The following is a 12,770-nucleotide window of genomic DNA, read 5'->3' as shown; positions in this document are numbered from 1 at the left end:
TATGGTGATTTTGGACTAAGGAGCGTGTTCGAAAAATTATTTGGAGGTCCGTAGTGGAATTAGGTTTGAAATGGCGAAAGTTGAATGTTTGGAAAGTTTGACCGGGGGTTGACTTTTTTATATTGGGGTAGGAATCCGATTCCGGAAATAGGAATAGGTCAGTTATGTCATTTATGACTTGTGTGCAAAATTTGAGATCAATCGGACTTGATTCGATAGGTTTCGGCATCGAATGTAGAAGTTGGAAATTTCATAATAGACTAAAGTCAAGTGAGTTCGCACAAGACCTGACTTCAAATTAGCATAACTCTCAGGACACGAAGTGTTATATGGTGTATTACCTATCGAATGAAAGATCTTTGAGTCTAGTTTCTAACGCTTTAAACCGTTTGTCATTTGGACATTCCTACAAGACGTTATGACCACATTACCAAAGGCTAGAAAAATACAATTCTGTGACCAATTATGCGATCGCAAAATAGTTATGCGATTGCAAAACTGCTTCTGCGACCGCAAACTGGTCGCAGAATGGACCAGAAGAGCCAATTTCTAGGCATCAATTTTGCGATCAATTTTGCGGTCCGCATACCCATTTTGCGGTCCATTATGCGACCGCACACTAGCTTTCGGAGGATTAATTTTTCTATTTTCATAACCCGACCCCATTTTGATAAATAGGCTTTGGGGCTTATTTTGGGGCAATTATCTGATGATTTTAGAGAGAAGTGAGAGTGTTCTAGAGAGAGGAATTAAATGAAGTGTCTTGTTCATCAAATTCTTGTCCAAGCCTTGAAGTCCAACGAGAAATCCCTCAAGTTCTTCATCAAAGAGGTAAGGTGCTAACCCCTAATCTTCAATTTCGAGTTTGGGTAATGATGGGTCATTAAGAGTATGAATCTTGGGTGTAAGAGTATTATTTATACATATCAATAAGGTTTATGGAAAGAGTCTTGAGTTCAAATGGGTAAAGATTGGGTTACAAATGGTAGAAATCTTCAAAGACTTCAATTGAAGATTTGAGGGTCGAGTTGATGTCGGAATTTGGTAAAATTTGTATGGTTGGACTCATGGTTGGATGGGCGTTAATATTTTATAACTTTCGTCGGGTTCCGAGATGTGGGCCCCATGGGCGATTTTTGAGTGTAAATTCAGATTTTTGTAGAAAGATTAGTATTTTGATATGGAATAAATTCCTATAATTTGGGTTGACTGAATCAAATTAATTGTGACTAGATTCGAGCTGTTCGGAAGTTGTTAGGCATAGAATGGAATTTCTGGAAGTATTGTTTAGCTTGCTCGACATTGGATTCAGCTTGTTCGAGGTAAGTAACTCTTCTAATCTTGGAGCTGAGAGTATGAATCCTGAATATACGTATTATGCGAATTGTTTGGAGGTGACGCACATGCTAGGTGACAGGCATGTGGGCGTGCACCGTAGGAATTATGACTTGGTCAAATTCCATGGGACTGTATAGTTGAATAATCTGTTGATATCCGTACATTCTCTACGTGTTAGAGAAAATTGAGCTGAGACTCGTATTAAAAATCATGCTTAGGCATATGTTGTTATTGTTGGTACCCATTGGGGTCATTTTTGTGGTTGAATAATATGTTCAAATTGTAATTTTTCACTCAGTCATGTTTATTCATTTCATATCATACCTCAGTTGTTGGGTATGCATCATATCATTGTTCATATTATTGTTGATGCATCATATCATTGTTGTTGGGCTGCTTAACATGATTTCTGAGAGCACGTGAGACTGGAGAGGTTGATGAATGAGTGAGGCCGAGGGCCTAATTGTGAGGATATTTATGGATCGGGATGCACGCCGCAGCATGTTTATTGCTTTATGTCAGGATTGGCTTGATATAGGGCTTGGGTTGAAGGAGCCCCTCCAGAGTCTGTACACACCCCCAGTGAGCGCAGGTACCTACTGAGCGCGAGTGCCGAGTCAAGTACCGAGCGCGAGTGCCGAGTGATTTGGGAGGATTGAGTGACCGTGAGGCATGAGTGACTGGGAGGACCGAGTGATTGGGAGGACTGAGTGAAATGATACTCTGAGAGTATGCATATGATTTTATTACTGAGTTACATCGCATTGACATGCACACATGACATACATGCATAGAGATGGATTTTTCCTCATGTTGTACAGTACCACACCATTCATGATTTCTCGCACATGTTGACAGATAGGCATGGTGATGCAATTGTTTTATACCAGATATTTGGAAAGAAAATGAAACATCCCATTTATTATTGAAAGGATTTTGGGAAAATCACAGTTTTCAGACTTACTCATATTTTGGTGATTTTAGTGAAAATAATTGAGTTTTACTATTATATTTGAAAATAAAAATGTTTATTTTTCCGGAACTATGAACGAACTGAGCACTTTATTATTGAGTTATTCATTGTACTGCCTCAATTCTGTTGTTATGAGATTTGTTTTCTGGATATTGTTGTGGACTATTGGTTTTGGACCCGACCTTGGTAAAAGCTCGTCACTGCTTTCAACCTAAGGTTAGGATTGTTTCTTACTCAGTATATGGGATTGGTTGTACTGATACTACACTTCTGCGCCTTGTGTGCAGATGTTGGCTGCTGATGTTGCTGTGTTCGATGGGAGCTGGATTTGAAGATATATCTGCGTTCCGGTTGTAGCTGCCTTTTGTTCATGGTAGCCTTAGATTCATAAAACTCTGTTTATGTACTTCTCAAACATATGATGTATTTATTTCATACCAGCTTTGTAAACTTTATTCTTAGAAGCTCATGATTTGTACTACCAGTTCTTGGGGAAAAGCATTGGTTTTAGATATTTTCTTTTAATTAATTGCCTCGTTAATTTCATTGGAATCATATAGTAGGTAATTGGCTTACCTAACGGGTTGGGTTAGATTCCATCATGACTAGTTGGATTTTGGGTCGTGACAAGGTGGTATCAGAGCACTAGGTTCATAGGTTCTACAAATTATGAGCAAATGTCTAGTAGAGTCTTACAGATCGGTATGATGACGTCCATACCTATCTTCGAGAGGCTACAGGGCATTTAGGATAATTTCCCATCTTTCTTTCTTTATCGTGCGAAATTGATTCAGCTGGAAATATAACTCTTTGAATTCCTCCCACGCATTCGTATGCGCACATGAGCTCTCGGTGTCAGTTGTGTATCGCCGACTTGTGATTTCAGGGATGATGTGCGAGATGGGTATTCTGTGTTTTGGTGATGGGCCAGTCTGGAGGACTTGAGGCCATGGTTAGACCGCAGCTTAAGCTCAGTAGTTTCAGTTGTAACTTGTACAACTGGAATCATATGTCCGGTAATGACCCTACGAGTGGAATTTGTGGCTCGATGAGCGGTGGAATGGCTGTGTGATGGGTATGATGTGACCGTGGGATGTGTTAAGACGATTTGAATATGACGAGAAGTGTTTCCTTGAAATGTAAAGGAAATGCCATTGGGAGTTCTTGATTTTCGATTTGATGTGACGTACAGTCTCGAGTATAAATGTTTTGAAGGATCTTTCACGTTGTTAAAATTTGGGACAAATTAAATTCTCAGGTCTGGTAAATGTGTTTGGACTCAGAAAGATTAAGTGATTTCATAGTAATTATAATTACGAAAGGGTATAACAAGATACCAATTTGAGTCTAAGGAGGTGGGTTATCCCCTGCGAAGAAATCTACGTATGTGTGTTCCTTATAATGTGAATGGAGTGTTTTAATCTATGGCTTTGAGCCAAGTTGGGGAGTATGCTATGGACAAATCAGTTCATGGGCATGTGTCAATTTGTTTTTTTGGTCTGAGGTTTACTTGGGAATCAGTGATGACTTGCAGAGGTGGAGTTCGAGAATGACTCTACTAAGGAAATTTCTGGATACGGGTTATATTGAGCTTTATGAGTATATAAAAAATTGTGGGATGAGTGAGTTGTTATTTGTGAATGATGTAGTGCCCACGGAGTATGAAATTGGTCGATGGTATTAAAAAGTAGAGTTAATTATTTGAGTACTGTTGTGCTATTGGGGCAGGTGTCTCTTGGGCCATTTGGGCTGTGTAATTTGGATTTGAATAAAGGGGAAAGACTCTCGAGAAAGTAGAATAGGTTCGAGGATCATATATAGCAATTGAGAATGTTTCCGGACTTGGGTATGGATAAAATCTAAGATTTGTATTTAATGGCGACTAGACTTGCGGAAATTCTGTATGACTAGGGACTCTATGTTTCAGTATAAGGAAGGTAAGAAGAATAATTTTAAATTCACATAAGGTATTTTCAGAGTGAGTGTTACAGTTGTGGTATTTATGGAGGTGCTTAAGAAGAACATAGTTGCTTAAGGGCCGTAGGGCGTTGTGGTTCTATGCTAAGGTTTGTGGGGTGAGTGTGGCTAAAGATCGTGGTATTTTAGCAAGGAGAAGTATCAATCGGAAGGCAAATTCGGAAGGGACTCGGAGAAATAGGACAACTGGGTAGTAGGCTGGACCAGTATAGTAATGGTAGGATCGGTCCTTTGGGTAATTACGACGTGGTAAGACTTTACAGATGTTTTGGTGGTAATATTCTTGGGTTTTGGTGACCTACGTGGTTTGGTCGAGTTATAGGAATTTAGTTCTAATAGCTTGGTTATGTGCAGATGGATTTCAAAGTGTTCATGATGGTTTCTACCATGGTTTGAATCGGATACTTTTCTACCGGTGTGGAGAACGTTGTGTGTATTGTGATTTTCTCCTGGAAAGAAGCAAGAGAACGGTTTCTAACTAATAGGGTATGTAAATTGTTGGTGACTCAAAGTTGATAATAAGATTCTTGTGATTTTCACATAATGGCATAATAGATGTGGTGTGTTGTGTGGGATTAGGATTTACATGTACAGGGTGACAGTTCAATCTTGAAGAGAAGATAACGAATGTTGGACAGCATGGTCAGTTTCAGATATTTCGATGAGTGTTATAACTGCTTGGTAATTCCTGAGAAGGGTGCGCATATCAGAAGGCGCGTTGTGTTTTGACTTATGGATGTTCATCGGTATTGCAGTACTCACCTGGTTGATAGACTGTTGATATTCAAATTATTTCTATGTGGCACGGAAGAATTATGAAAGTATTCCTCATGGGATTATTGTGAATGGAATATGTGTTAGTCATTTTATTGCTGGAGTTGGGACCAGTTACGGTAATTCATGTGTTCGATGGATTTGGAGACTGAGAGTTCTCAGAAGTATATTGTTTCGGGTTGTGGCCTATTTGAGGTGAGTATTTTATTTTAACTCAGTGGATGCACTAGTTGCGTTAATTATTTGTGATAGCTATGCGCTATAAGTGTGCATATATGTGAGGTTTGAGCCAATGTACGGGCATTAGGACATGTATTTATACTCGAAAGAATGCTTAGGCTATGATTTGCCTAGAGTTGACTATTAAGCATAATGTTATAATGTTTCTCGTGTTCTTACCTTTGTCGAGAACTATCAGGGCTACACTTGTGGTTACAAAGAGGCTAATTCTCTGAATAAATGGGGTAGTTACTATTTCTATGTTAAATTGCAGATTTGAAGTGTGATAGCGGACTTTGCACATGCTTACACTATGGCATTTATACCAGCCCAGGAGCATGAGAATCTTATTTCATTATCATATACACGTGTACTTGTTTAATTTCTCCTGTATGATATGCTGGGACTAGAGGCCTGTGACCATGCCGGGCGATTCATATTATTGGCACGTGAGTCATCCGTGTCGTGTGTTGGAATTGTATTTCTATGATAATTTATATGATTCATTAATTTCCTTCCTCTACAATTGTGCACATGCGCCTACGGTTATCCTCGTCATGAAATTTGAGGAGTTGGTTGTAACATTGTGGTTGTGGTGGTGCTTGTTGAACTTGCATTATGGTTCTCTTCCTTGAGACATCTCCCATATTTGGGTACACGGATTGTGTAGTGGTGGCTAGAGCTATATTGATGTGGTGTGTATGTGGGATAGTTGTGTTTAATCATATAAGGTCATTGGACCTAGAATGAGTACTATCAGGTTTGAAACGATACATGCGGGAAGATAATATTGAAATTCGGCTTAGAATGTGATTATGGTTCTGGTTGGAGTGAGAAAGCTCCATTACTTATTGATCTGATAAGGGGTCTTAATATTTCTGCGTGTTTCTTTCATTATCAGCAGTGTGCAAAAGTTTTAAATGAGGTTTTTTTTTATATGGGGTTTAATACTATTACCGGGTTACTTTGGAGTAGTTAATGTGATAAAAAAAATGGTGCTGCGAGCATGCGAGTTGTGTAGTATGTTAAGTGATTATATCTAGGGTTATGGTTATGGCTAAATACAGCTTTTTTAGACTCATACAGCATGTTGATGTGAGATTCAGGTCTTGAAAAGAAATTCTGAATGTTGTAAATTGAATTCCAAGGTTTATGGGCTAAGGTTGAAGTAATAATTTTTAATTATGTTGTGTTGTCAGGCCTATACAATTTACACGGAATAGGGTGGCATGGGATCACCCCGGGTACGTGCGTGGTAAGATGGAACAGTGATGTGGTGGCTTAGAAACAACTCGTGGCACGTTCGAGGACGAACATATGTTTAATTGGGGGAGAATGTAATGACCCGACCGGTCATTTTGAGTATTATAACCCCGTTCCCCATTTACTGCTCAATTTATGCCTTACAGTTGATTTATGACTTATCGGGTTAGTTAGTTCGGGTCCGTAAGAATTTCGGAGTGAAATAAGACACTTAGTCTCATAATTGAAAATTTAAGTTAAAATAGTGACCAGATATTGACTTATTTGTAAACGACCCCGGAATGGAGTTATGATGATTCCAATAGCTCTGTATGGTAATTTTGGACTTAGGAGCGTGTTCGGAAAATTATTTGGAGGTCCGTAGTAGAATTAGGCTTTAAATGGCGAAAGTTGAATGTTTGAAAAGTTTGATCGGGGGGTTGACTTTTTGATATTAGGGTCGGAATCCGATTCTGGAAATTGGAATAGGTCTGTTATGTCATTTATGACTTGTTTGCAAAATTTGAGGTCAATCGGACTTGATTCGGTAGGTTTCGGCATCGAATGTAGAAGTTGGAAATTTCATAATAGACTAAAGTCAAGCGAGTTCGCACAAGACCTAACTTCAAATTAGTATAACTCTCAGGACACGAAGTTTTATATGGTGTATTACCTATCAAATGAAAGATATTTGAATCTAGTTTCTAACGCTTTAAACCGTTTGTCATTTAAACATTCCTACAAGAAGTTATGATCGAATTACCAAAGGCTGGAAAAATGCAATTTTGCGACCAATTATGCGATCGCAAAACAGTTATTTGATCGCAAAACTGCATCTGCGATCGCAGACTGGTCGCAGAATGGACCAGAAGAGCCTAGTTTTGGGCACCAATTTTGCGATCAATTTTGCGGCACGCATACCCATTCTGCGGTCCATTATGCGACCGCAGACCTGCTTTCGGAGGGTTAATTTTTCTATTTTCATAACCCGACCCCATTTTGATAAATAGGCTTTGGGGCTTATTTTGGGGCAATTATTTTATGATTTTAGAGAGAAGTGAGAGTGTTCTAGAGAGAGGAAGTAGATGAAGTGTCTTGTTCATAAAATTCTTGTCCAAGCGTTGAAGTCCAACGAGAAATACCTCAAGTTCTTCATCAAAGAGGTAAGGTTCTAACCCCTAATCTTCAATTTCGAGTTTGGGTAATGATGGGTGATTAAAAGTATGATTCTTGTGTGTAACATTATTATTTATACGTATCAATAAGGTTTATAGAAAGAGTCTTGAGTTCAAATGGGTAAAGATTGGGTTGAAAATGGTAAAAATCTTCAAAGACTTCAATTGAAGATTTGAGGGTCGAGTTGATGTCGGAATATGGTGAAATTTGTATGGTTGGACTCATGGTTTGATGGGCGTTAATATTTTGTAACTTTCGTCGGGTTTCGAGATGTGGGCCCCACGGGCGATTTTTGAGTGTAAATTCGGATTTTTGTAGAAAAATTAGTATTTTGATATGGAATAAATTCCTATAATTTGGGTTGACTGAATCAAATTAATTGTGACTAGATTCGAGCTATTCGGAAGTTGTTACGCGTAGAATAAAATTTCTAGAAGCATTGTTTTGCTTGCTCGACATTGGATTCGGCTTGTTCGAGATAAGTAACTCTTCTAATCTTGGAGCTGAGGGTATGAACCCTGAATATACGTATTATGTGAATTGTTTGGAGGTGACGCACATGCTAGGTGACGGGCGTATGGGCGTGCACCGTAGGAATTGTAACTTGGTCAAATTCCATGGGACTGTATAGTTGAATAATCTGTTGATATCCGTACATTCTCTACGTGTTAGAGAAAATTGAGCTGAGACTCGTATTAAAAATCATGCTTAGTCATATGTTGTTATTGTTTGGTACCCATTGGGGTCATTTTTGTGGTTGAATAATATGTTCAAATTATAATTTTTCGCTCAGTCATGTTTATTCATTTCATATCATACCTCAGTATCTCTTATTTATTGTGGATGCATCATATCATTGTTGTTGGGCTGCTTATCATGATTTCTGAGAGCCCGAGAGACTGGAGAGGTTGATGACTTAGTGAGGCCGAGGGCCTAATTATGAGGATATTTATGGATCGGGCTGCACGCAGCAGCATGTTTATTGATTTATGCCATGATTGGCTTGATATAGCGCTTGGGCTGAAGGGGCCCCTCCGGAGTCTGTACACACCCCCAGTGAGCGCAGGTACCTACTGAGTGTGAGTGCCGAGTGCGAGTGCCGAGCGCGAGTGCCGAGTGATTTGGGAGGATTGAGTGACTGTGAGGACTATGAGGACTGAGTAACTGTGAAGACTGAGTGATTGGGAGGACTGAGTGAAATGATACTCTAAGAGTATGCATATGATTTTATCACTGAGTTGCATTGCATTGACATGCACACATGACATACATGCATAGAGATGGATTTTTCCTCATGTTGCACAATACCACACCATTCATGATTTCTCGCACATGTTGACAGATGGGCATGGTGATGCAATTGTTTTATACGAGATATTTGGAAAGAAAATGAAACATCCCATTTATTATTGAAAGGATTTTGGGAAAATCACAGTTTTCAGACTTACTCATATTTTGGTGATTTTAGTGAAAAAAATTGAGTTTTACTATTATATTTAAAAAGAAAAATGTTTATTTTTCCAGAACTGTGAACGAACTGAGCACTTTATTATTGAGTTATTCATTGTGCTGCCTCAATTCTGTTGTTATGAGATTTGTTTTCTGGATATTGTTGTGGACTACTGGTTTTGGACCCGACCTTGGTAAAAGCTTGTCACTGCTTTCAACCTAAGGTTAGGATTGTTTCTTACTTAGTATATGGGATTGGTTGTACTGATACTACACTTCTGCACCTTGTGTGCTGATGTTGGCTGCTGATGTTGCTGTATTCGATGGGAGATGGACTTGAAGATATATCTACGTTCTGGTTGTAGCTGCCTCTTGTTCATGGTAGTCTTAGATTCATAAAACTCTGTTTATGTACTTCTCAAACATATGATGTATTTATTTCATACCAGTTTTGTAAACTCTATTCTTAGAAGCTCATGATTTGTACTACCAGTTCTTGGGGAAAAGCATTGGTTTTAGATATTTTCTTTTAATTAATTGCCTCGTTAATTTCATTGGAATCAGATAGTTGGTAATTGGCTTACCTAACGGGTTGGGTTAGGTTCTATCACGACTAGTTGGATTTTGGGTCGTGACAAGGTGGTATCAGAGAACTAGGTTCATAGGTTTTACATCATGAGCAAGTTTCTAGTAGAGTCTTACAGATCGGTATGATAACATTCATACCAATCTTCGAGAGGCTATAGGGCATTTAAGATAATTTTCCATCTTTCTTTCTTTATCGTGCGGAATTGATTCAGCTTGAAATATAACTCTTTGAATTCCTCCCAAGCATTCGTATGCGCACATGAGCGCTCGATGCCAGTTGTGTGTCGTCGGCTTGTGATTTCAAGGATGATGTGCGAGATGTGTATTCTGTGTTTTGATGATGGGCCAGTCTGGAGGACTTGAGGCCATGGTTAGACTGCAGCTTAAGCTTAGTACTTTCAGTTGTAACTTGTACAACTGGACTCATATGTCCGGTAATGATCCTACGAGTGGAATTTGTGGCTCGATGAGCGGTGGAATGGATGTGTGATGGGTATGATGTGACCGCGGAATGTATTAAGACGATTTGAATATGACGAAAAGTGTTTCCTTGAAATGTAAAGGAAATGCCATTGGGAGTGCTTGATTTTTGATTTGATTTGCCGTACAGTCTCGAGTATGAATGCTTTGAAGGATCTTTCACATTGTTAAAATTTAGGACAAATTAAATTCTCAGGTCTGGTAAATGAGTTTGGACTCAGAAAGATTAAGTGATTTCATAGTAATTGTAATTGCGAAAAGGTATAACAAGATACCAATTTGAGGCTAAGGAGGTGGGTTATTCCCTGCGAAGAAATCTACGTAGGTGTGTTCCTTATAATGTGAATTGAGTGTTTTAATCTATGGCTTTGAGCTAAGTGGGGGAGTATGCTATGGACAAATCAGTTCATGGGCATGTGTCAAAATTGTTTTTGGTCTGAGGTTTACTTGGGAATCAGTGATGACTTGCAGAGATGGAGTTCGAGAATGACTCTAGTAAGGAAATTTCTGGATACGGGTTATATTGCGCTTTATGAGTATATAAAAAATTGTGGGATGAGTGAGTTGTTATTTGTGAATGATGTAGTGCCCACGGAGTATGAAATTGATCGGTGGTATTAAAAAGTAGAGTTAATTCTTTGAGTACTATTGTGCTATTGAGGCAGGTGTCTCTTGGCCCATTTGGGCGGTGTAATTTGGATTTGAACAAAGGGGGAGACTCTCGAGAAAGTAAAATATGTTCGAGGATCATATATAGCAATTGAGAATGTTTCCAGACTTGGGTATGAATAAAATCTGAGATTTGCATTTAATGGTAACTAGACTTGCGGAAATTATGTATGACTAGGGACTCTATGTTTCAGTATAAGGAAGGTAAGAAGAACAATTTTAAATTCACATAAGGTATTTTCAGAGTGAGTGTTACAGTTGTGGTATTTATGGAGGTGCTTAAGAAGAACACAATTGCTTAAGGGCTGTAGGGCATTGTGGTTCTATGCTAAGGTTTGTGGGGTAAGTGTGGCTAAAGATCGTGGCGTTTAAGCAAGGAGAAGTATCAATCGGAAGGCAAATTTGGAAGGGACTCGGAGAAATAGGACAACTGGGTAGTAGGCTGGACCAGTATGGTAATGGTAGGATCGGTCCTTTGGGTAATTACGATGTGGTAAGACTTTACAGATGTTTTGGTGGCAATATTCTTGTGTTTTGGTGACCTACGTGGTTTGGTCGAGCTAGAGGAATTTAGTTCTAATAACTTGGTTATGTGCAGATAGATTTCAAAGTGTTCATGATGGTTTCTACCATGGTTTGAATCGGATACTTTTCTACCGGTGTGGAGAACGTTGTGTGTATTGTGATTTTCTCCTGGAAAGAAGCAAGATAACGGTTTCTAACTAATAGGGTATGTAAATTATTGGTGACTCAAAGTTGATAATAAGATTCTTTTGATTTTCACATGATGTCATAATAGATGTGGTGTGTTGTGCGAGATTAGGATTTACATGTACAGGGTGACAGTTCAGTCTTGAAAAGAAGAAAACGAATGTTGGACAGCATGGTCAGTTTCAGATATTTCGATGAGTGTTATAACTGCTTGGTAATTCCTGAGAAGGGTGCGCATTTCAGAAGGTGCATTGTGTTTTGACTTACGGATGTTCATCGGTATTGCAGTACTCACCTGGTTGATAGACTGTTGATATTCAAATTATTTCTATGTGGCACAAAAGAATTATGAAAGTATTCCTCATAGGATTATCGTGAATGGAAGATGTGTTAGTCATTTTAGTGTTGGAGTTGGGATCAGTTACAGTGATTCATGTGTTCGATGGATTTGGAGACTGAGAGTTCTCAGAAGTATATTGTTTCGGGTTGTGGCCTATTTGAGGTGAGTATTTTATTTTATCGCAGTGGATGTACTAGTTGCGTTAATTATTTGTGATAGCTATGCGCTATAAGTGTGCATATATGTGAGGTTTGAGCCAATGTGCGGGCATTGGGGAAGGTATTTATACTCGAAAGAATTCTTAGGCTATGATTTGCCTAGAATTGACTGTTAAGCATAAAGTTATAACATTTCTCGTGTTCTTACCTTTGTTGAGAACTATCAGGGCTACACTTGTGGTTACAAAGAGGCTAATTCTCTGAATAAACGGGGTAGTTACTATTTTAACGTTAAATTGCCGATTTGAAGTGTGATAGCGGACTTTGCACATGCTTACACTATGGCATTTATACCAGCCTAGGAGCATGAAAATCTTATTTCATTATCATATACACGTGTACTTGTTTAATTGCTCCTGTATGATATGCTGGGACTAGAGTCATGTGACCATGCCAGGCAATTCATATTATTGGCACGTGAGTCATTTGTGCCGTGTGTGGGAATTTTATTTCTATGATAATTTATCTGATTCATTAATTTCCTTCCTCTACAATTGTGCACATGCGCCTACGGTTATCCTCGTCACGAAATTTGAGGAATTGGTTGTAACATTGTGGTTGTGGTGGTGCTTGTTGAACTTGCAATATGGTTCTCTTCCTTGAGACATCTCCCATA

This window comes from Nicotiana tomentosiformis, chromosome 5 (genome assembly GCF_000390325.3).
Source record: "Nicotiana tomentosiformis chromosome 5, ASM39032v3, whole genome shotgun sequence".
NCBI classification, from domain to species: domain Eukaryota; kingdom Viridiplantae; phylum Streptophyta; class Magnoliopsida; order Solanales; family Solanaceae; genus Nicotiana; species Nicotiana tomentosiformis.
This window is presented reverse-complemented; position numbering follows the sequence as displayed.